The sequence below is a fragment of the Hemitrygon akajei genome, chromosome 11, assembly GCF_048418815.1.
Source record: "Hemitrygon akajei chromosome 11, sHemAka1.3, whole genome shotgun sequence".
NCBI classification, from domain to species: domain Eukaryota; kingdom Metazoa; phylum Chordata; class Chondrichthyes; order Myliobatiformes; family Dasyatidae; genus Hemitrygon; species Hemitrygon akajei.
The window spans coordinates 124,312,525-124,336,796 of NC_133134.1; the positions used below are offsets into that span (position 1 = coordinate 124,312,525).

Consider the following 24,272-nt stretch of genomic DNA (forward strand, 5'->3'; position numbering starts at 1 on the left):
AGTTTGCACATATAGTTTACACATATAGATTGATTTTATGTCCAGAAAGTGACGTTCAGCTGTACATAAGGTAACTAATAGGAAATAAAAATAGTGGTGCTGGAGTTAGTTGCTGGAGGTGTTGATCAGTCCTCTTGCTTGGGGAAAGTAATTGTTTTTGAGTCCGATGACCCTGGTATGAACACTACGTAGACTCCTCCCTGATGGGAGCAGGACAAATAGTCCACGAACGGGGTATGTGGGATTCTTCATGATGTTATTGGTCCTTTTTAGGCAACTTTCTGTATATGTTTCCTTGATGGCAGGCAGGCTGATGCCAGTGATGTATTGGACAGTTTTGACTACCTGTTGTAAAGCTTTCCTCACCACCACATTGCAGTTTCCATACCAAACAGTGTTGCAGTTTGTTCAGATGCTCTCTGTTGCACATCTGTTGAATGACATGAGTACCGATGTGCAAAGTCCAGCTCTCTGCAGCCTCCTCAGAAAGTAGAGGCATTGGTGAGTTTTCTGTACTGCGTAGGATGTGTTCTGGGAACACGAGAGTTTGTGTGTGATGTGCAATTCCAGGAGTTCAAAACTACTTGCAGTATCCACTGCTGTGCCACTAATGTAAAGTGGGGGGAGTTGGGGGGTGGGTACGAGTGGTGCAAGTTCTCAAAGTCAATAACCATCTCCTTTGTCTTGCTGACATTAAAGAAAAGGTTATTTGTCTGGCACTATGCCTTGAGCTCTTCCACCCCCTCTCTGTATGCCATCTAATCGTTGTTGGCAATGAGCCCCACCACTGTCCTATCACTGGCGAATTTGACAATGCGATCATTCGGGTGTTTGGCCATGCAGTCGTGCATGCGCAGAGTGTACAGCAACAGGCTCTTGGGGGGCACCCGTGTTGAGGATGATGGGGAGGGAGCAGCAGTTGTGCACCCTGACTAGCTAAAGTCTGTTCATTAGGAAGTTCAACACTCTGTTGCACAGTCGTGTATTTAGACTGAGGAGTAGGAGTTTGTTCACCAAAGTCTATGGGACAATGGTGTTAAATGTCAAACAGAAAACCAACGTATGAACAGTTACAAAAACTGGATGTGATACAGCTATTACACTTACAAACCCAGCAGCTAATTTGAAATATCAAAGAAAGTTAAAGAATGAACTGTAAATCTACTGCAGCCTTTAGCAGATATGCATGACTTTACATTCAGAATTCATTTTAGAAACTACAAAAGGCTCATTCTAAATTATACAAGGGCCAGCTTAAATGGTACAGCATTAACTTAATTTTTTTCTTAACAGGAGATGTAAATGTAGGGCTTCTTCAATTATGAGTTGAGACTAGCAGCTCTGCATTTTAAAATCAGAATCTATTTTTTTCTGTAACGTGCTTTACTTATTCTTTTCTCTAGCTATAGACTGAGATACTTGAATTTGTGTAATTAATTATACAATTACACCACCATGACTCCAATTATAGCTCCATGGACTCTATACTTAAAAAAACAAAATCTAAATTTGAAATAAATCACATCATAACCGTAACGAAAAATATTTATTATTATTCAAACTCTTCTGGAAACATAGCAATGCTCATATTTAATGACCTGGTCTATGAAATTCCTTTGATCAGAGTAACTCATTGTAGCTAAACATGTTATTTATTAATTCAGTAGAGCCTACAGTTTATCCTTATTTTCAAAAACCTTCAATATGTAAAGAATTGAAATGTTTTACGTATGATTTTGGATAATCTCAGAACATTGTTATATTTTGTATTCAGTTTCAAATGGAGCAGTATTATTCACGTACAAGATATATTGTCTGATTTGTTTCTATGGTGATATCATACCTTGGATTTGAAATCATTTAAATAGGTAATCTAACCTAACACCAGTGTAAAGACAAGAGAGTGCTGCCCTGTTTTCTGAATGAGAGACAGGAGAAAAGATACAGATCAGCTGCCACTGCTAGTGTGATCTAGAGGAAAGGAAGTTTTAAGCAACCCTGATATTGTCTTTAAATGGCCAGTCAGAAAGGGCACACAAGCAGGTCAGTAGCTCCAGCACAGTTACAGATCTCTGTCAATGCTACCTTAGAAATGCAGAGCTTCTGGATATATTGTTTTTTCTCGACCTGGAGATGAATCTACAGACGTGACCTTAAGTTCCCCGTCATCCATCTGGATGCCAGGAACACTTGCCCTGACTTCAATGTCTATCCTGCAGCTCCAGCTCCTGAGCAACACACCACGGAAAACTATTTTAAAGGCATTGATAACAAAGGAGTTATGTGGACAAAGGAGCAGTGAGAGAAAAAGCTAAAGTGATCGGATGACCTAGATGCAGTCCTAGATGAGGAGGAATTTCTTTAGCCAGAGAGAGTGGCGAATCTATGGAATTCTTTGCTTCAGGCCACGTCTTTATGTATATTTCAGGCAGAGGTTGATAGATTCTTGATTGGTCAGGGTATGAAGGGCTATGGGGAGAAGCAGGAGATTGGGGCTGAAAGGAACTGTTACATGACACAACAGCGATAAAGGGAACATTAAGAGAACAGGTTAAACAATCCAAATTACAGCCATATTTAGTACTAGTGAAATACATAAAATATCAGATTTATGGTTTCATTATGTTTGGAACTCTGGTATTGAAGATTGACTTGCCAATTTAATTATGAATACTGATGCAATCCAGATAAACTATAATGTTTTCCAAAAGATCCCAAAAGGTGCTGGGACAATAGCAATGTATAATTAGTTGAACATTGAATTCTCCAATTTCCGGTAATTCCCTCCCCCTCCCCCTCCCCCTTCCCCTATCCCAGATCCCTCTCTGCCTCTCTCCCCTTTCAACTTTCTGCTTCTTTATCTCTACAGTTTTTTCATGCTTATCCCCTCCCCCTCCCCCTTTTATCTTTCCTCTGATTGGTTTTCCACCTGGCGCCTCTAGGCCCTACCCCCTCCCCTATCTCTATTACTGGGCTTCGGTCCTCCCCCCATTCCTGATGAAGGGTCTCGGCCCGAAACGTTGGCTACTCTTTTCTCACGGATGCTGCCTGACCTGCTGAGTTCTTCCAGCATTGTGTTCGTATTCTCTAATTAATTGTAATTCAGTGGTATTGCAATGTGCAAAAATCTAATCAACATTGCCTAATATCACAATGAATTTATAGAACAAAGATTGTGCGCACCATCAAGAAACACAGTGGACACAATTCCAAACTTTAGTGCATAGTTAAACAAAGAGAGTCAATTTTCATATTCACAATTAATTATGGTTCACCTATGCAAAGTACCACATTGAACAATTTCAAGGAATGGCATACCTACTATTATGGCAAATAAAGTACTTTTGAAATGTTAAATATAAATGAGGTGACCTATGCCCTTCACGTCACAGGCTAAAGCGCTGTTTTAACTATAGGTTTAACACTGTCAATGTCAGTGCTGAGGAATTATGCCACTCTTTTGCAAAGAAAAGTGCATTTAAACTCTTCTGAATTGTTTTTTATGCTTTTTAGCCCCCCTCCTCCAAAATCTTTTCCCAATAAATTACCAGTACCATAGTCTTTTTCTCTCTCTCTACCATAACATTTCAATTAGTTCTATATGGCACTGTCTCAATTACAAAGGCCAAATATTTTTATTATAATGTTTAATTGTTTTCCCAATACATGAAATGAAAGGCAAGATTTAATTTTTCTCTATACATGAAAACAAATGAAAAATTTGCTCCCAGGCGTGCTTTGCTCATTTTAATGAGCTTAATTTTTATAAGCACAGCAGACCACATCAATTCTATCATAAAATATGAATTATTTAACATGTGGCTCCTGAAATGTAAAACAGTTTAGTAAATACAATATAAGAGTAGGATGGTACAGTTACAAAATGCTGCACTCAGATACTCTTATTCTTGTAACACATGTTCAAATGCCCCTGTGAATTCCTTTCCTGTTTCAGTTGCTATGGAAAAGGTTTAGTCCCACTGGAATGGAACCAATTGAGCATATTCTAGAGATTAATCTTTAGAATACACTGATGCATTTGAACAACCTCAAGAAATCATTACCTATACAAAGCATTATCTAAATACCGAGCTTCTCATGATTCCAAATGCATACTAACCTAACATCAATGGTCACATAGGTGTCCTCGTGTATAACATCCCTTTCTCAGTCAACTCAAAACCATTTGTGCACATGATTAAGCCATCACTGACAGAGTTGAAATTCTTAACATCATTAACGTATACAAACGAGAATTATTCTATAGTGACAATCCAGACAGATTTAACATACTGTTAAGTTAGACAGGTTGAGAGTTAGCACTGTGGATGCAAAATGAGCAGCTAGTTAATAAATAAATCATGGATGCTTAAGTTGGAGAAGAAACCTGAAATAACTTTACAATTAAGCTGCAAGGAAATTTTACAAGGCCATTAATAATGATCTTAATACATTGAATGAAGATTTTAATTAAACATGAAGGAGAACTGTTGCCATGGAAATTTATATGCTGAGATAGTTCAGCATGTCAGTAAATCTAATTAACAGGATTATAATGACATTACCACATTATTGGTATTATTTGGGATTCAAAGCGTTAAATTATTACAAAGGGTAGGCCTATATTCCCAAAGAATACAAAGATCAAGGAGAGATCTAAATGAAGAGTTTTGGATAATCAAATACTTTAAAGGAGAAAAAAGATGCTCAATCTCATGGGGCCAGTTGGGAAAAAAATATAAATGGGACAAGGGTGGGGGGAAAGTGTGCTCAGGAATAAGGACTTGCCAATTACAGTCCAGGTACGTAGTTCAGTGGTGATAATAAAATGCAAATCTTCACAAAGATTATATGATATCTAAAATTCTTCAAAAACTAAGGTGAGGAAATGTGAGTTTCTCATTTCAGAATTGAAGTGGTAACTGTTTAAAAGGTATCGACTATCCAAGCAAATGGATTCCTTTAAGATACAGAGCAAACATGACTTACAAGCTGAAGAGCTTTGGGGGTCTGAATGGTCAATGTCTGTTGTTTTGTTCCCATCTGGGAACAAAATTAAATTAAAAATGAAAATACAAGAATTAAACTGGAAAGTTTCTTTAATTAGTGGTGCAGCAGTCAGCGTTCCTGCTACACTGGTCACATGGATTTGTTCTGGGTACCCCATTTTCCTTCAACAGACTGAACATATTGCTATATTTATGTAAAAAAAAAGCAAAGGGGAGATGATGAATGGGTGTAAAAGATCAAACACAAGGAAATCTGCAGATGCTGGAAATTCAAGCAACACACACAAAATGCTGGTGGAACGCAGTAGGCCAGGCAGCATCTATAAGGAGAAGCACTGTCGACGTTTCGGGCCGAGACGTAGACAGTGCTTCTCCCTATAGATGCTGCCTGGCCTGCTGTGTTCCACCAGCATTTTGTGTGTGTTGCAGGTATAAAAGATAATGCTTTAGGGGTCCATGAAAGAAATAAATGGGGACTGGGGAAATGGGAGGGTTTCCTGAGAGCTGGCAGGGATTCAACGGGCCAAATGATCTCTTTTTACACTACTATATGTACAAGATACAAGATATTTGGTAAATTAATTTTTTAAATGATATCATCAGCCTCAAAACTCACATTTTTGTTTTGGGCCAGTGTTTGTTAAATTTCTCAGTTCAAAAATCAAACAGCATTTGTGGGTGACGGAAGGAAATGTAAACCAGTGCTGTCACCCACCTGAGATCTCAGTCCCAAGACCTTGGAAGTTATGTCACAACGTGTATCAAATGGGGCAACTTTGCAACCCAATAATTGTTCAAGGCTCTGACACTCACTGTCAAAAATCATACACACAATATAGATAGCTTGTCATGCAATACAAGTCTCAAGAACCAGTATTACAGAATAGGGCCTTGCTTATGCTCTGGAAAATCTGCCGAAGCTGACAGAATAAATACTGTACTGTGATAATTGCCTAACATTAATTAGAAGGAGCAACAACTCATTGTTACTAATCCTGCTCAATCATTCCAAAGCAGTGGCAATACTGAGCATCTGATTCCTTTCCTTTTCCTCTTTTATTTTTACTGTCATCTAGCCTTATGATGGAAGTTTTATGTAGTAATGGGATTTCATTGCTAAAAATAGAGGAATCCATATAATGTCAAACTTAATATTAATTTTGTAACCAAGTTTCAAATGCCATAGGACTTCACTGAAACTCCAATATAATTAAAAGAAATGTCATAGGCAACATCTAGGAAAATGATTGGCAGCTTATATATATTTACTCACCAGCTTGTTCTATTTTCAAGGCTGCATGTAACTAAATATACTTCATTTTTGAGATCGTATGTCATATTAAAAGCTGAGAGGGAGACGATGTAAAAATACAGTGACATGATACGTGGGGTATCCTGACTGACCGAATCTCCTTCAGTTCCAAAAGTTAACATACCAAAGAGAAGCACATAAGTAACCCACCATTGAATATGAATATGTCATAAGGACCTCAAATGAGAAAGTGGATTGTAGATTCTATATATCTGCAGGAGAAAATCCATTGTTAAAAGACACTCACAATATGTATTGCTTCTTTAGAACCAGAAAGAATAATGAATAGTGTTTTAGTTAAGGAACAGGCACTGGGCTTTACAAACAGTATCTGGTCTAGAAGGTCATTTGCTCCAGTGTATCTTTGTAAGCCAAAAGATAATCCATCTGGCCTATCTCACTTTCCAACTCTTAGTCCATTCTCCAATAGGATGTCAAGTGTATACCCACATATTTTCCAAAAGCACTGAGGTTTTTGACCTGTTATTTCAGGAAATGAATCTCTCCCTGCCTGACTGACACTAACCACTCTCTTGTAAAACTCACTTGAATTCCACTTCTAATGTTAAAATCAAACTCTTTAAATCTTCATTTCCAGTTTATTGACCTACTTTTTAATGGATGGCAAAGATCCTTACTATCCACTGTAAATGGGCTTCTCATACTCTCATGTATCTACATTAAATCTTCTTTCAGCAGTCTGCATGTCAAACAAAACATCTCCAAAGTCTCTAAATTCTGCAGTTCTAGCCAAATCATTGAAAATCTCCTGTGTCTTAAGTTAATCATATCCTTGCTACTGGGTGGTTATAAAAACTACATCCATTACTCTGTTTATGTTATGAATAGAGGGCTAATAAAATTCTTTAATAACCTTTTCTGCCTTCATCTTCAAATGAGGCAGAAAAACAGAAATGTTCTCTTGACAATTGTGACCTTCTAGGATATGTACATACAGTTTATATTCTCTCTATTCTTTTGCGTGTCACCTCTGTGCTGTGTTGGCCAAGTTACCTTCATCTCCTTATTAGTGTTTCCCATGTACATTGCTACACATATTAGATAACATCCTGCCTATTCAATCAGCCTAATGATACCACAAAAACTAGCTGAACTGTTCAGTGTTTCCAGCATACTCTGTTTTCTGCTTTAGATTTAAGCTCGACATTTTTTTATCGTAGAGTTATAGAACTCATACATGAGCAAAACAGGTCCATCAAGTCTCTGCTACCAATTAAGCACCTGGCAAGTCAATTTTATTTCCTCCACATTCCCATCAATTCTCCAGTTTCTGCCACTCACCTACACACTATGGGAAAGTTAAGATGAGAAACCAAAGAACCTGGAAGAAGCCCTGTGGTCAGAAAACTCCGCACAGAATGCAATGGAAGTCAAGACTGAAGCTGATCGCAGGAGCTGTGAGGAAACAGCTCTGCAATTATATAATTGTCACTCTTAGATTTGTCTTAACTGCTAATTGTACTAGAAAAGCCAACAAACCAGTACTGAACTGTGGAGATTATATGCCAGAGATATCAGTCAATGATTGCCCTTAGGTTCTGTCCACTGTGCCAACATTTGGATACATCTTGCCAATTGTGGCCCAGGTTTTTACTTTATGGCCTGCCATGCAAAATCACGGCAGAGTCCTTGATGAAATCCTTGTGGGCTTTACATTAAATTTATGGCCCTCAGTAACATCTCTCTCCCATGCTTTCTCTAAAACAATTCATACATGAATAACACTAAACAAATCTAAGCTGGGTTCCTTTCATTGTCAGTGCTTATCTAAATGGCAATTAATAAATGCCGAGAAATCTATGGGAACAACAAACTGAGGATGCTACACACCTTCTGCATGGTCACGTAGATCTTCGGGCAAGTAGATGTTTTCTCATTGAACATCGAGAATTGTAATGTGAAGATGTGGCTGCTGACCTGAAGAAGGCACACGGGCCAATGTAGAAATCAGTCAAGGCACATGTGCAGTTTTCTACTGCGAGGACAGGGATGGACAATTTTGAAGGATAAAACCTGCCTTTTGGCAAAATCATCTGGACAAGAGCAAATGTGGAGAAATAATTGTACTATCCCAGACCTGAGACACGTGACTGAGGCAAGAGGAAAAACATACAGCATCTCTTGAATTATTCACCACCCAAGGACACAATTATGATAAAGCAGCATAGTGGTGTTAATATATGTTAATCACTGAAGAGAAATGTATCAAGAGTTATGTGGAAGAACAAAGTGAAGAACAGCTGTGCAGACAGTCCCATGGTTATGTAAGGAGAGTCACAGATGATCAAAAAGATATATTGCATAGAACCAGGCCCTTTGGCCCTACTTGCCCATGCTAACCAAGATGTACATAAACTCTTCTTGGGCTTCCAGCCGGGTACAGATAGTGATTATAACTGATATCAGTTATAATCAATACTTTTACCTGGTTAGAAGCCCAAGAAGAGTTTATTCATCATTTATGCTGGGAAAGCACTCCATTTTCAACCAAAATCCCATTTAACCCACACTTGGCCTATGTCTCTCTAATCCTCAAACAGAGAGCTGTCCATAAACCAATTTTTCTGTAATTCTGAAACATCTATTTTTTATCATTCCATGTAATATCAATCTGCATACATCTATCATTCTTTCATTTCATTGAATATCTTTGCTGTTCACCGAACATTATCACTAATTAAACACATACTATAGTCAGTTGATATTGAATGCCTCAAAAAAGTCTTTAATGTTATTATTATTATTATTCCTATCTTGAAAAAAATTGTTTAAAAACATGGGAGAATTTGTGTAAAGTTGGACTTCTGTAACTCAGGTCTTCCATAACCTGGGGATCGCCTGTAATTGTTTTTTACACTATTATTGCAGCCACCTCTACCTTGTCTGCGACCACTGTAGTTAGGAATGTTAAGCTGCAATTCATGTCATTCTTTAAACCATGTCTCTGTGATCTCTGAAACTTGAGATCTCTGATCTCTGTTATATTTTATCCATGGGGACGCGGAACACAGATGAAGCACTTCTCTGTGGGGTGGGACCCTAATTAGATTGCTATTCTCATTGCTGTTAGAAAAGGCCACAGTATATAAATACCAGTTCTTAATTCCTCATGACATTCAAAGTCCATTGCAAACAAGTGGCTTCTTTTGAAAAGAAGTCATTATGTTTATAGCATCTCTTTCATGAACTAAGTGCCTTTGGGAAAGTTCAATACATTTGAATGGTAGACGCACTTATAATATAAGAAATAAAGCTGATAAATTGCACATATTAAACCTGTACAAACAGCATTATATTAATGACAAGGCACTCTTTTAGCAATGTTGACTGAAGAATAGATATTGAGCAAGACTAATGGAGTCATTGTACATCCAAGTTCCCCTGAACACCAAATAAATTAATGCTTGTTTGGATGTTTAAAGCAAAGAATGCTGTTAACGAGAATTATGACTTGTTCTTTTTAAATGACAATTTTCAGATTAGCTTGAGCAAGGAGGTGGCATCTCTGATAAACTAAGTAAAGTCTTGATGAAACTTAATTCCACAAAATTGGATTGCTACCACCTGTACCAAATTGATGCTTATGTTGAGAAAACATGGAAGAAAAGTTAGCCCATCTAACTTAATCCTTGCACATGATGTTCATCTAGAAACATCAATTTAATCAATATCATTCTGTAATCATATTAATTTCTGTTTAACTGTAATTGCAGATTATGGTTCCACTATCACGTCCAAGACAGAAATTGCTATGCTTGAAGGTGTCTCCAGAGACTTCCAGTCAGTGAAGACCCAAAAGTGGGCTTTGATACTGGTATCTATTAAGATGGCAATGCTTGGAGATAGGGCAGACTGTAAGACCATAATATCATAAGGCATAGAAGCAGAATTAGGCCATTCAGCCCATCAAGTCTGTTCCACCATTTCATCCTGGCTGATATATTATCCTTTTCAACACTATTTTCCTGCTTTCTCGCCTAAATCCCTTGATGCCCTTACTAATCAAGAAACTATCAACATCTGCTTTAAATAAACCAAATGACTTGGTATCCACAGCTGCTTTTGGTAACAAATTCCATAAATTCACCACCCTCTGGCTAAAGAAATTCCTCCTCATCTTTGTTATAAATGGACATCCCCCTGTTATGAGGTTGTGCCCTCTGGACCTAGACATCCCCATGACAGGAAACATTCTCTTCACATCCACCATCTAGGCCTTTCAATATTCAATAGCTTTAAAAGAGATCAATCTTCATTCTTCTAAACTCCAGTGAGTACAAGCCCAGAGTCTTCAAACGTTCCTCATACATTAACCCCTTTATTCCTGGAATAATTTTGGTGGACTTCCTTTGGACACTCTGCAATGCCAGCTCATCTTTTCTTAGATAAGGGGCCCAAAACTGCTCACAATACTCCAAGTGCGGTCTGAAAAATATCTTATAAAGCCTTAACTTTACATTCATGTTTTATATTCTAGTCCTCTTGAAATGAATGCTGGCATTTTATTTGCTTTCCTTACTACCGACTCAACCTGCAAATTAACCTTTAGGGAAACTTGTAGAGTATTTTGCACTTCTGATTTTTGAATTTTCTCCCAATTTAGAAAGTAGTTTAAACTTTTATTTCTTCTACCAAAGTGCATGACCGTATACTTCCCTACGCCATATTCCATGTGCCACTTCTTTGCCCATTCTATAATCTAAGTCATTCTGTAGACTCCCTGCTTCCTCAACACTGCCTGCCTCTCCACCTGTCATTGTATTGTCCAGCAAATTATTCACATATAACATGAAAAGAAGCAGTCAGTAGATGCATGAGTGATAGTATTTTTACTGACTGCTTGCTTACTTATAGACATTGTTCGGAAAATCACACCCCTATCATTCACTCACCAACATTTCCTACCAATCAGTCTCGTACCCAACATTAACACGTTCCACCACACCCTTAGGCCACTTCAACCCTCACAGCGGCCGCATATCACAAACTAACAGCTGTTCAGTTAGATTAAACCAAACACACCTGGAGGACTCAATAAACTGAGTAACAGGTGGGGCTGCATTGCCTCCCCCGCCACACAACTCCACCCTTCCTTGGAAGAGGATGTATTTGCCAGTTCATCACTGGAGCAGCTGTTGCCTGCAACAAGGCCAAAATTTATCTAATCCTTGTCCCATCATTCCACGCTCTTTTCTAATCTACATGCAACTTATACTTGATCTGTCACACATCCCTAACCACCCTACCCCATTATAGCCAGAGACTGCATTTAACTATAATAAGGTGGGGCAGACACAGACCACATTGTTGACATGCTTGACGCCATACTCCCAAAACAGCAGCTCTATTCCAAGCATGGTTAGGGGAGAGATTACCAGATGGAGCAAGAAAATAATTCAAAGCTGAAAGCCTCCTTGAATAAAAGACAACATCTGCACTGACGCCTGGAATGTGTGGCCCTTGAGGGCTCAAATTAAGGAGGATTAATGATGCCCATTCATCTAGGTCACACAGATGCCTTGTTTAAAGGCAGAAGGTGCACAGCACCTCACAAAATACCCATCTGCCTATCTCATGAAGTAGGTTCACCCCAAATGTGGTCCCCATCTTGGCCTCATCCGTCACCTCAGAAATGAAATAAAAGCAAGTCATCCTCAATCTCAAGAGACTGATGATAAAGACAAAGAATATATGACATTGACCAGACCACAGTGAAGCTCAGAGTGCCTGCACCTAACTGAGTATCTGTATTTATATGGCCGTATCTCTGAGCAAGTCACTGAGGAGGTGGCATCACTTCATTTGCAGCACCTCTGCGAGTTGACATCTGATGTTTGCAGTGCACCAGTAGTGACATAAACAGGCCAGGGTGAATTGACTTGGGCAAGGTGAGGAGGGACCAACTCAAGGGCCATTAGCATTCCAATCCAAAGACATTGTCCAGGTGGTAACTGGGTGGAAGTCCAACTGCAGATGAAGTTGGTGCCTCTCTTACTCTGAAGATGGATTTGTAGCTGGAATAGGAAACTGTTGTTGGTAAGGTATCCAGGCCTCACTTGCCTCTCAATGAATCTCAGCTCTGATTTTAGACAGTAACAAGTCATAGCCCAGAAGGAATATAGAAACATGCATCTCAATTAGATCCACACAACTGTAAAAGGTAAGTGGATTTGAAGTGTGTGGGGCTCACTCACTTAGAGTGAGTGAGTGAATGAAGTGTCTGAAGTAAGTGGGGCACAAGGTTCAGCCCCAATGGTAAAGTCAGATTAAGCACAATCCATTCTGTCATTCTGAGAACCTAATCCAGTATTATCATTTATAATTCCAATTTGCTTGTCCAAGCAAACAGTCTTATCACAAGAAGTTATTCACTTCAGGTAAGTCTTTTCACATTGTTGAATCATGTTTCAGAAATAAACTATCTGCAAATGGTTGGCATATCAAACTGCTATGTGATGGGTTATATGATCCATTATTTGTGCTCAATACTCCCTTTGTAAGAAGCTTTTAATCACAGCAGTTTCATGGAGAGGTGAATTGACTGGAGACCAAGTACTTCAGAAAGATGCAAGCAAAATTAAAATTGGGTGTGTCACACATCAATAATGGTTACGGGGCACAGACTGATTATTTCTGAATGGACAGTGAAGCCATGAACACTATCTCACTATCTTTTTAATTTCTGTGTTTGCATGACTTATCTTAATTTAAATAAATATATAAATGTGTATGTGTATGTATATATATAGTGGCATACAAAAGTTTGGACACCCCGGTCAAAATTTCTGTTACTGTGAATAGCTAAGTGAGTAGAACATGAACAGATCTCCAAAAGTCATAAAGTTAAAGACGAAACATTCTTTTCAACATTTTAAGCAAGATTAGTGTATTATTTTTGCTTTGTACAATTTTAGAGTGAGAAAAAGGAAAGGAGCACCATGCAAAAGTTTGGGCACCCCAAGAGATTTGAGCTCTCAGATAACTTTTACCAAGGTCTCGGAACTTAAATAGCTTGTTAGAGCTATGGCTTGTTCACAAGCATCATAAGGAAAGGCCAGATGATGCAAATTTCAAAGCTTTATAAATACCCTGACTCATTAAACATTGTCCCAACAATTAGCAGCCATGGGCTCCTCTAAGCAGCTGCCCAGCACTCTGAAAATTAAAATAAATGATGCCCACAAAGCAGGAGAAGACTCTAAGAAGACAGTAAAGTGTTTTCAGGTAGTCGTCTCCTCAGTTCATAATGTAATTAAGAAATCTCAGTTAACAGGAATGGTGGAGGTCAAGTTGAGGTGTGGAAGACCAAGATAATTTTCTGAGAGAACTGCTCATAGGATTGCTAAAAAGGCAAATCAAAACCACCGTTTGACTGCAAAAGACCTTTAGGAAGTATTTGGCAGACTCTTGGTGTGGTGGTGCACTGTTTGACTGTGCACTCTTCCTTCATGGAAGAGTCATCAGAAGAAAACCTGTCCTGTGTCCTCAACACAAAATTCAGCATCAGAAGTTTGCAAAGGAACATCTAAATAAACCTGATGCATTTTAGAAACAAGTCCTAAGGACAATGAAGTTAAAATAGAACATTTTGGCTGCAATAAGCAAAGGTATGTTTGGAGAAAAAAGGGTGCGGAATTTCATGAAAAGAACACCTCTCCAACTGTTAAGCACAGGGGTGGATCAATCATGCTTTGGGCTTGTGTTGCAGCCAGTGGCACGGGGAACATTTCACTGGTAGAGGGAAGAATGAATTCAATTAAATACCAGCAAATTCTGGAAGCAAACATCACATCATCTTTAAAAAAGCTGAAGATGAAAAGAGGATGGCTTCTACAACAGGATAATGATCCTAAACACACCTCAAACTCCACAATGGACTATCTCAAGAGGCGCAAGCTGAAGGTTTTGCCATGGCCCTCACAGTCCCCTGACCTAAACATCATTAAAAATCTGTGGAGAGACCTTAAAAGAGCAGTGCATGCAAGGTGGCCCAAGAATCTCACAGAATTAGAAGCCTTTTGCAAGGAAGAATGGGTGAAAATCCCCCAAACAAGAGTTGAAAGACTCTTAACTGGCTACAGAAAACATTTACAAGCTGTGATACTTGCCAAAGGGGGTGTTACTAAGTATTGACCATGCAGGGTGCCCAAACTTTTGCTTTGGGCCCTTTTCCTTTATTGTTATTTTGAATCTGTAAAAGATGGAAATAAAAAAGTAATCTTGCTTAAAATATTAAAGAAATGTGTCGTCTTTAACTTAATGCCTTTTGGAAATCAGGTCATCTTTTACTCTTTTACTCACTTAGCTATTCACAGTAACAGAAATTTTGACCCGGTGTGCCCAAACTTTTCCATGCCACTGTATATGTGTGTGTATGTATATATATATTGCAATTCAGTTTTTCTTCAATATTATCATGCATTGCATTGTACTCCTGCTGCAAAGTTAACAAATTTTACAACATATATCAATGATATTAAACTTGATTCTGATTCTGATTATAAAAGTTCCCAGAAATTCTCATAAAGCGAATTATATGAGAAAGTTAAGAGGGAGCAAGAAGAAAGTTAATAGGCAAAATAGTCAGACAAAAGGTTAATCAATCTCAAAATATATGAGTACAAATTAGAGGACTGGTTACTCTTGAGATATGTTAGGTTTCCCTTCAGCCAACTAAAAAGGGAAGGCATCATGTTCCTGAAAACTTCCTGTTTACACTACATCCTTAATATACTGTTAGCTTTTATAAAAGAACCTGATACAAAATGTCAGAAATAACTCACACCATGAGTCTCAGCAAACTGCAAAGCGGCAAAGCTTTATTTTTCACGAGTCTGCAGAGTCGGACCCAAAACTGCTCCAGCAGTATTGAGCCCAGAGCATTACATTTCATTTCCTTTTATACAGTTTCAAGTAGGTTATCACGTGTCCCTCAGTTGCTGTATCATTCCTACAATTATTCATAGTCAGCTCCACTCTCCCCCTCCCCACAGGCTTGTACATTTCGGGGGTCACGTACACATTTTCTCATATCCTCTGTCCTTGGAGTTAGCCATCCGCAGAGCCATGTCTGCCAAGTTTTCAAAACACTCATCGGCCTTGGAGTTAGCCACAAGAGTACAGCTTATCTCCATCTGTTTCATCCACCTCCGCTCTCAGCTCCTAGCTTAATGACTCCCTTTTAGTTCTTCATGATTACCACAAGGTACAGATTGTACCTATACAGTTTTGCAAGAATCTTATATCCTTATTTAGCAATGTGTCAGCATATGTTTTGTAAGCTTAGATCTTAGCACAGTCTAACCTTAACCCTTTCACTTCTTACAATTCCACCCTTTTTCTTTTTAGAGTGTGCTAAGGATTTGTCCAGGGATTCCACTCTTTCAGTTCTCTGCCTCGTTGCAACAGCATTTTAGCCGGGTCAGCTGGGTTCCCTGGCTGCATTACCTGTACTACTACTCGCGTTATTAATGCTCTCAAGCAGGGTATTAAGCATGGTAATATGATTATCATTATGAGTATTCCGCCTAATATTAACAGGGCTGTTCGCCACCAGCTTCCTCCCAGCAGACTATCCAGCCAACTCAGGTTCCCTAAGGATCTCCAAGTTTGTACTGGCACATGGGCCAACTTCCGAATTTTGTCGGATATTTTCAACACTGCCTTTCCATTATCATTTATCTTTAGGCAACAGTTTGTCAGATTGAACTTTCCACAGACCCCTCCCTCGGAGGCCAATAGGTAATCCAATGCTAATCGATTTTGGTATATGGCTGTTCTCATCTGGCTTTGCTGCTCAGCCAGCAATTCCAGAGCCAATGCGGTTTGGTTGGTGATCACCTCTACTACAGCTTGTAGGCGTATTATTCGATTTAACATATATACCGGGGTTCGGTAACCCCATGACCCATCCTGGGCCCAAGTTGCTGGTCCGTAATATTCAATGATGCGTGCTGGAGGCCACTCGTCGCCCCATTCTCCCACCTTTTCTTATCCCAATCATGAGCCAATAGCTCCCACACACTCAAACTCTCACCTATCCATGGCCATTGCTCGCTCATGTGGGGTCCCCCACAAACCCAACAGTCACTTACATTTAAACTTGTAGCTATTCGAGTTGCTAAGTCTATAAACAGGTTTTCCTTCATTTCCGGTCTTGTTTTTCCATAGGTTCCCCATTCTTCTCTGACTCCACCAAACTCTGCCCTTCCTTTTTCTTTCCTTTCACATATCCATTCTGTCTCAGGGCATGTACTTTCTCGTACACTCCAACTTCTCCCTTCTCCTTTTTCTTCTCTCACTGATCCACCGGGGTATCCCCTGTTCTTTCTCAGGGTATATTTTATTCCTCCCTCTTCACATTCCTCTTTTTCTTTTCCATAACATTGGTCATTTACATGTGAATGTGACACAAGGGCCCCGGGTCGTTCTTTTCCTTTCTCCAAAACTCGGTTCCTACACTTGTCACATTTCCCTTCTATTTTTCCCACATACAGAATTAAATATATTACAGTCAATAATGTAACAGTCCACATTGAGTTCATTTTTGTTGCCTTTTCAGTTTCACCACCAACGGTTCTTCACTGGGAACACAGGTCCACTCCGTGTGTCCCTCAGGCTTAACTGGTCCCTTTATTCTGGATGCGTGGGTCCACCCTTTCTCTTTTGTTCGTACGGCCGCCTCGGTGGTTAACAGGACCTGGAAAGGGCCTTCCCACTGTGGTTGTAACTTCTCCGGCTTCCAGGTCCGTACCAGAACCCAATCTCCAGGCACGATCTGATGTAAAGCAAAGTCGAGCGGCGGAGTCTGGGCCAAGAGACCCTTCTTCCGCAGTTCTGCAAAGGAACGAGATAGTGCCAGTAAATAGTTCCTTATAAAAATATCACCCCCTTGTAGCGTGGGGTACCCTTCTACCTTATTCCAATACGGGAGTCCAAACAGCATTTCATAGGGGGAGATTCCTATATCCTTCCTGGGTGCTGTTCGGATTCTTAACAGGGCGATGGGGAGACACTTAGTCCAGGGTAACTTGGTTTCTAGCATTAATTTGGTCAATTGCGCCTTTAAGGTACTGTTCATCCTTTCCACCCGTCCCGAACTCTGGGGATGCCACGGGGTATGGTATTTCCATTGGATACTCAATGCATCACAAATCAACTGGTGCGTCTTGGAGGCAAAGTGTGTCCCTCTGTCCGAGTCTATGGACCCCATGATCCCATATCTGGGGATTATGTTTTCTAGTAGTATTCGGGCTACTGTAGGCGCATCGGCCTTTGTGGTCGGGTATGCTTCCACCCAGTGGGTAAAATGATCCACTATTACTAACAGGTACTTCCATCTCTGCACTGAGGGTAGTTCGGTAAAGTCGATCTGGACTCTATGGAACGGTCTCATGGCCAGTGGCTGGCCACCTCTTGGAGTGGATCGCATCACTTTCTTGTTTATCCGCTGGCACGTCGGACATCCAGTTATCTCTTGCTGGGCCAGTGTGTATATTCCTTTGCATACATAGTCCCTCAGAATTGTGTCGCACATGGCCTGTACTCCCCAGTGGGTTTGATGGTGCAACTGTTGGAGGATGTTGCGGGTTACTTCCTTATTTAGTACCTGTCTCCCATCCGGGACCGTCCATTTACCATCAGTGTCTTTTCGGGCTCCTAGTTGGTTCATGCTATCAATCTCTATTTGGGTAAACATAGGTTGTTTAGTAAGTCCTTCCCTCACTGGTATCAAGGTCAGGAGTTGGATCGGGTCTTCAACGGCTGCTCGTTTGGCCTCCCCATCGGCTAGACGGTTCCCTACTGCTTCAGGTGTTGATCCTTTTTGGTGTCCGGGTACATGTACTATCGCAATCTCAGTTGGTAGGGCCAGGGCTTCCAATGTCATACTTATCATTTGCTCGTGTGCCAGTCCCTTTCCTCTGGCCGTTATCAGTCCTCTTTCTTTCCATATCTTCCCAAAGGTATGTACTATCCCATAGGCGTACTTAGAGTCAGTGTATATTGTTCCGATCCTCTTCTCCAATATCCTCAGAGCCCTCTGGAGTGCGTATAATTCGCATGACTGGGCCGACCAGTTTCCCGGTAATCTCCCGGACTCCACTATTCTTTCAGTCTCTCCGTCAATGATGGCATATCCGCTGTGCCGTACTCCATCAATACATCGTGAGGATCCATCTATATACAATTCCTGTCCTTCTCCCAGGGGAACTTCCTGTAAGTCCTCCCGGCTCTTTGTTTGCAAGTCCAACAATTCAATACAGTCGTGTTCTGACTCCTTTTCTTCTAGTCCTCCATAGAGGAACTGGGCTGGGTTGCAACTGGAATCCTTTGCGAAGTTTAGGTCTTCTCCGGTCATCAGTATAGTTTCGTACTTTAGAATGCGGGAGTCAGTGAGCCACCGATGTGCCTTCTGGGCTAGTAGGGTGCTGACCGAGTGGGGAGAATGCACTGTGATCTTCCCTCCAAAGGTTAGTTTCCGGGCTTCCTCTACCAATACCGCTGTCGCTGCCACTGCTTGGATACAGGTGGGCCATCCACGCGATACCGGGTCTAACATTTTTGACAGGAAAGCCACGGGTTGCCGCTTTCCTCCTCTTAGTTGGGTGAGTACCCCTTGGGCCATTCCTTCGGCATTGTTGACGTACAGCTGGAATGGTTTTTCCAGGGCTGGCAAGACTAACACCGGAGCACGGATCAATTGCCCCTTGATATAGTTGAATTTTTGCTCCTCTTCCTTTGTCCATTTTACTGTTTGCTCATCTTGCCCGAGTTTATCATACAGAAATTTCACCAGGGGAGTATAATTCTCAATCCAGATTCGACAATACCCCACTAACCCCAGGAACTGTCGTATCTCCTTCTTGGTACGAGGTAGCGACATCCCTGTTATTCCAGCTATCCTTTCTGGGGTAATGCTTCGCTGTCCCTTACTGACCCGGTGTCCCAGATACCTTACTTCCTTTTCCACGAATTGTAACTTTTTCTTGGAGACCCGTAGCCCCTTTTTCCCTAGGAAGTTCAGTAATCTGATGGTATCTTCCTGCACCCCTTTCTGTGTTGGCCCGGATAGTAATAAATCATCCACATACTGTAGCAGTTGGTTCTCTGGAGCACATTGGAATTCCGCTAGTACTTGCTCCAAGACCTGCCCGAATAGGTTGGGTGACTCAGTGAATCCTTGCGGCAGGACCGTCCATCTGAGTTGTCTTTTCCGCCCTGTTGTAGGATTTTCCCATTCAAACGCAAACATGTCCCGACTGCTTCCTTCTAGCGGGCAACTCCAGAAAGCATCTTTTAGATCTATTACACTGAACCATTCATGGTCAGGGGAGATTTTACTCATCAGGGTGTACGGGTTGGGTACTACCGGGTATCGGGTCTGGACTACTGCATTTAGACCCCGCAGGTCTTGTACCATCCGATAAGTCCCGTCCGGCTTTCGCACCGGGAGGATGGGGGTATTATATGGCGACATACATTCTTCCAGCAGTCCATCTGCGATCAGCCCTTCAATTACCGGCTGCAGCCCTTTTCTTCCTTCCAGCGCAATGGGATACTGCTTCCTCCTTACTGGGCGACCGTCCGGTAGCAAGGTGATCTGTAGAGGGCTGATGTTCAATCCTCCCCTATTTCCCTCTCTATACCACACCTCGGGCTCTATTTTCTGGTCGTCCTCTTCTTTTAATGCGAATAATTTTACTATTATTTCTCCATTGTTCGGCACTGTTCCAATGCCCAGTTGCACTTGCAGGTCCCTTCCTAATAGGTTGAATCCTGCCGAGGGCAGCAGGAGAAAGTCTTGCCTTGTTGCCCTATCTTCATATCCGACTTCCACATTGTCCACAATGGACACTTGTATCGTTTTTCCTCCGATACCGGATACCTTCATTACTCTTGTTCCTGTTCGGGCGCCGGGAGGTATCTGGATTACACTGGATCTTTCAGCACCCGAATCTACCATAAAGGTTGTATCTGACCCTTGGAGACCTAATTTCAGATTTACCAGGGGTTCCTGTCGATAGTTTCTTCTCCCCAAGGGTAGGAACCCCCGACCCCCCTAGTCTTCGTCCTCCATCATGGCATATGACCTGACCTCTCGCCGATACTTAGGACATTCCCGTTTAAAATGTCCTTCCTCGTTACAGTGGAAGCATCTTAGAGTCCTTCGCGTTTTCCTTCCTGGTTCTTGGCCATTGCCTCGGTCTGACCACGTTCCCCTCTTTTCCCTGTTTTCTGTGGTTACTTGCCGTACTGTCTGAACCATTATCCTAGCGGTCTTTTTCTGTTTCTCCTCGTCTCTTCTTACAAACACCTTCTGCGCTTCTCGCAGTAATTCACTCAAGGGTTTTGAATTCCAGTCCTCTATCTTCTCTAGTTTCTTCCGAATGTCTGGCCATGCTTTCGATACAAATTCTACCCTAATTAGCTGTTGTCCCACCTCTGTCTCCGGGTCTACCCCCGCATATTGTTGCATATTTTTCCGAATTCTATCCAGGAAGTCAGTTGGGGTCTCATCGGGGTTCTGGTGGCTTCCGAACGCCTTAGTGAAGTTATGACCCTTGGGGACCGCTTGTCTTATTCCCTTTATCAGGAATTCCCTCATGTCTCTCATGTTTCCTTGACCTTCTCCGGTCTGCTTATCCCAGTTCGGGTTTAACAGGGGAAACTTAGGTTCCCCGGCATTCCCCTTCTCCTTTCCTCTGTGACCCCTTCTTTGCTCCCGAACGGGTCTTCATCTTAGGGAGTCGGGACCTCGGGGGATCCTTTCCTTCCTCTTCCCTCTTTCTGTCTCTATCTATCCATTCTTTTCGCTCCTCATCTCTTTTCTCTTCTTCTTCCTCCCATTCCTCCTCTTCTTTCTCTCTCTCCTCTTCCGCCTGCCGTTGCGGATCATCCGGATGCGGAGCACTAGCAGCTTGTTCGGGCTGCTGGGGCCGGGGAACATAAGGGGGAGGTAGATGATTCAACACTTCCCAAGGAGGCTCTTCCTCCTTAGTTTTAGTTTCTAGTTTAAAACTTCTTGCGGAGTCTCCTGGTCCGGGAACCCAGCAAGAGGCATACTCATTTTCTTCCTCTCTCACATTTGGTTTAGAGTTTACATATATGTTTAAGGCCTGTCTAACCCAATCCTCATCTGACCCAAATGGTGGCCACCATACCGAGGACCCTTTTATTGGCTGTTTGGACCATAATTTGCAATATTCTACCATTCTCTTTTTCTGCTTTCCCTTTGTTCGTCCATATCCCCATCCTGCAAACATTCTACCGAGGGGGCTATCAGGAGGTACCTTCGGGAACAAACCCGAACTCTCCGGCTCCTCTTCCTTTGAGCTTCCCCCTCCCATTATTCCCTTCCCGGCCCGGTTCTTTTTACTCTAGGTGTCGTCACACCTAGTTTACCCGGTCACACCCACCTAGATCTCAGTTAGCTAGTCTCACTTACCCGGTGTGCCGTAGAACCGTCTCCTTTCCTCCCTGCTTTGCCGCCTTGCGCTGTCCGGATCTCACTCGCTCAAGCCGTTTCAGACGACGAGCAAGGAATCAGGGACTGCCGAACTCGGCAGGGTGCACCTTCTCCGATGTCCTTCCTCTCGCCCTCCACGACCGGAGTGGGGATCCCGGACGAGACCCCCAGCTGTCAGAAATAACTCACACCATGAGTCTCAGCAAACTGCAAAGCGGCAAAGCTTTATTTTTCACGAGTCTGCAGAGTCGGACCCAAAACTGCTCCAGCAGTATTGAGCCCAGAGCATTACATTTCATTTCCTTTTATACAGTTTCAAGTAGGTTATCACGTGTCCCTCAGTTGCTGTATCATTCCTACAATTATTCATAGTCAGCTCCACTCTCCCCCTCCCCACAGGCTTGTACATTTCGGGGGTCACGTACACATTTTCTCATATCCTCTGTCCTTGGAGTTAGCCATCCGCAGAGCCATGTCTGCCAAGTTTTCAAAACACTCATCGGCCTTGGAGTTAGCCACAAGAGTACAGCTTATCTCCATCTGTTTCATCCACCTCCGCTCTCAGCTCCTAGCTTAATGACTCCCTTTTAGTTCTTCATGATTACCACAAGGTACAGATTGTACCTATACAGTTTTGCAAGAATCTTATATCCTTATTTAGCAATGTGTCAGCATATGTTTTGTAAGCTTAGATCTTAGCACAGTCTAACCTTAACCCTTTCACTTCTTACACAAAATGAAAAGCAAACTATTAACATATCTAACAGAACAAGCTAAGTTGTGAATAGTCCTTAAAGTAAATAGTTTGCTTGGAGCTTTGCAAAAGACTACACTATTATCACGAATAAGATTATAAAAGATTTTCAGAGATTTAACATATATTGTGATTCATTCTAATCTGTCTCTGCCAGGCAATACATGAACACAATTATGCTGCAAGCTAAAAAACAGTGTTTAAGGAAGTGGCAATTTCCTTTCTCCTCAGGAAGCAATCTAATTTTCTTACAATTGTCACCCTGATGCCCGCACTCTGCAGGAGGTTTGATCTTCTGTCGGAACCTGATTCTTGAGGAAATGTTTCTTTTACTTCAACTTTCTTTACTGCATTTATTGCTGCACTGGTAATTAAATTGTTTCAGTTCCTGAGCCCTGTGTGTTGATGTTGTCTGATTTTCCAGATTTGTAATATTCTCTATATAATTCAGAGTTTGTTCTCTGTCCAGTGCCAGGAGTGCAGATTTTCCATCTGGAATCCTTGACGAAGAATTGTTAGCCATTATTTTTCTGCCAGCCTGCAACAGAGTCCTTGGAGCAAGTTAACAATGATATAGGACTATTTCCAGAGGGGTTCTGGCATGTTATTATCTAGCCATTAATTTACAATCATATTTGTGAAAACAAATGTGTTGCTATAAACAAAAAACTGTATTTATAGCCTATGATCTAGAAAATAAAATAGTGTTAAAGACATGCTGAAATGATTCCATGCAGGTGGAGTGCACCATTTTATCCTTCTGCTAATGGAGATTTTTCTGTGCATATAATGAGCGCATGCCATGAGTGTCACAATTTATGATCTTCCACTTTGTTTATCTGCACTGCACTTTCTCTGTTGTTTTTATACTTTATCCTGCATTGCCATTGCTTTATCGTTATTGTTTTATGTTGTTCTACCTCAATGCATTGCTTAATGATTTTTTTGCATGAATAGTATGCAAGGCATCTTCTCATTGTACCTTGGTGCATGTAACAATACTAACCTAAAGCTGATACTAATTTGTGCAATTAGCTGTGTGCAATGTTACCTGTGAACCACAAACAGATTTGCATTATTTCCTGATATGATGGATTACTTACCAGACTATCTGTAAACCATGACAACCATTCAAAGCAATAGGACATCTTGATGTTAATTATCAAGTTGGGAAAGGTGAGAAAGTAATGGTCCAAAGATCAAGGTGCCAGTGAGGAAGGGTAGCTGTGTCCAGGACTCTCCATCCTAGAATCAGTTACATATCCCCATCAAAGCATTTTCAGCTTTGTGTCAAGTCTCCCAGGTAAATTATTTACATCTTGAAACATCATGAAAAGTTACCAGTATCACTTATTAGTGATCAATGTCCCCTTCAACTAAGTAAAAGAAAAGCTTCAAAACTATTCCACTCAAATATGTCAGAAATCATCAAGGTTTATAAATCTGGAACCCACAGTACAGTGTCAGGAGAGGTGATTGGTGAATACACAATGTTTCTAAAAACTGTCACAGTGCTGCAACTTTAGTTTGTTCTAGCCTTGTGAGATAAGAGCAAGATTGCCTTGTGAGGTAAATGTGTATTAACTGATGGGCACATCCAATTTAGATTACTACCCCTAACTGGAAAGTTAGGTCCTGCTTTGGAAGATTAGGTCCCATGGAATTCAGGAAGGGCTAGTTAGGTAGATTCATAACTTGACTCAGAGTTAG

General features: G+C 41.2%; 1 protein-coding gene and 1 long non-coding RNA gene across 2 annotated transcripts in view; both read right to left on the bottom strand.

Moving 5' to 3' along the window:
- The window catches only part of LOC140735187 (docking protein 5-like), a 515,728-nt gene that overhangs the window by 293,469 nt on the left and 197,987 nt on the right, over positions 1-24,272 (bottom strand). The gene's annotated exons all lie outside the window — the stretch shown is intronic.
- LOC140735983 (uncharacterized) lies at positions 16,490-22,538 on the bottom strand. Its single transcript, XR_012100856.1, has 2 exons — positions 21,788-22,538; positions 16,490-17,178 (listed from the first exon to the last, which is right to left on the bottom strand). It is a non-coding gene; the product is annotated as an uncharacterized lncRNA (long non-coding RNA).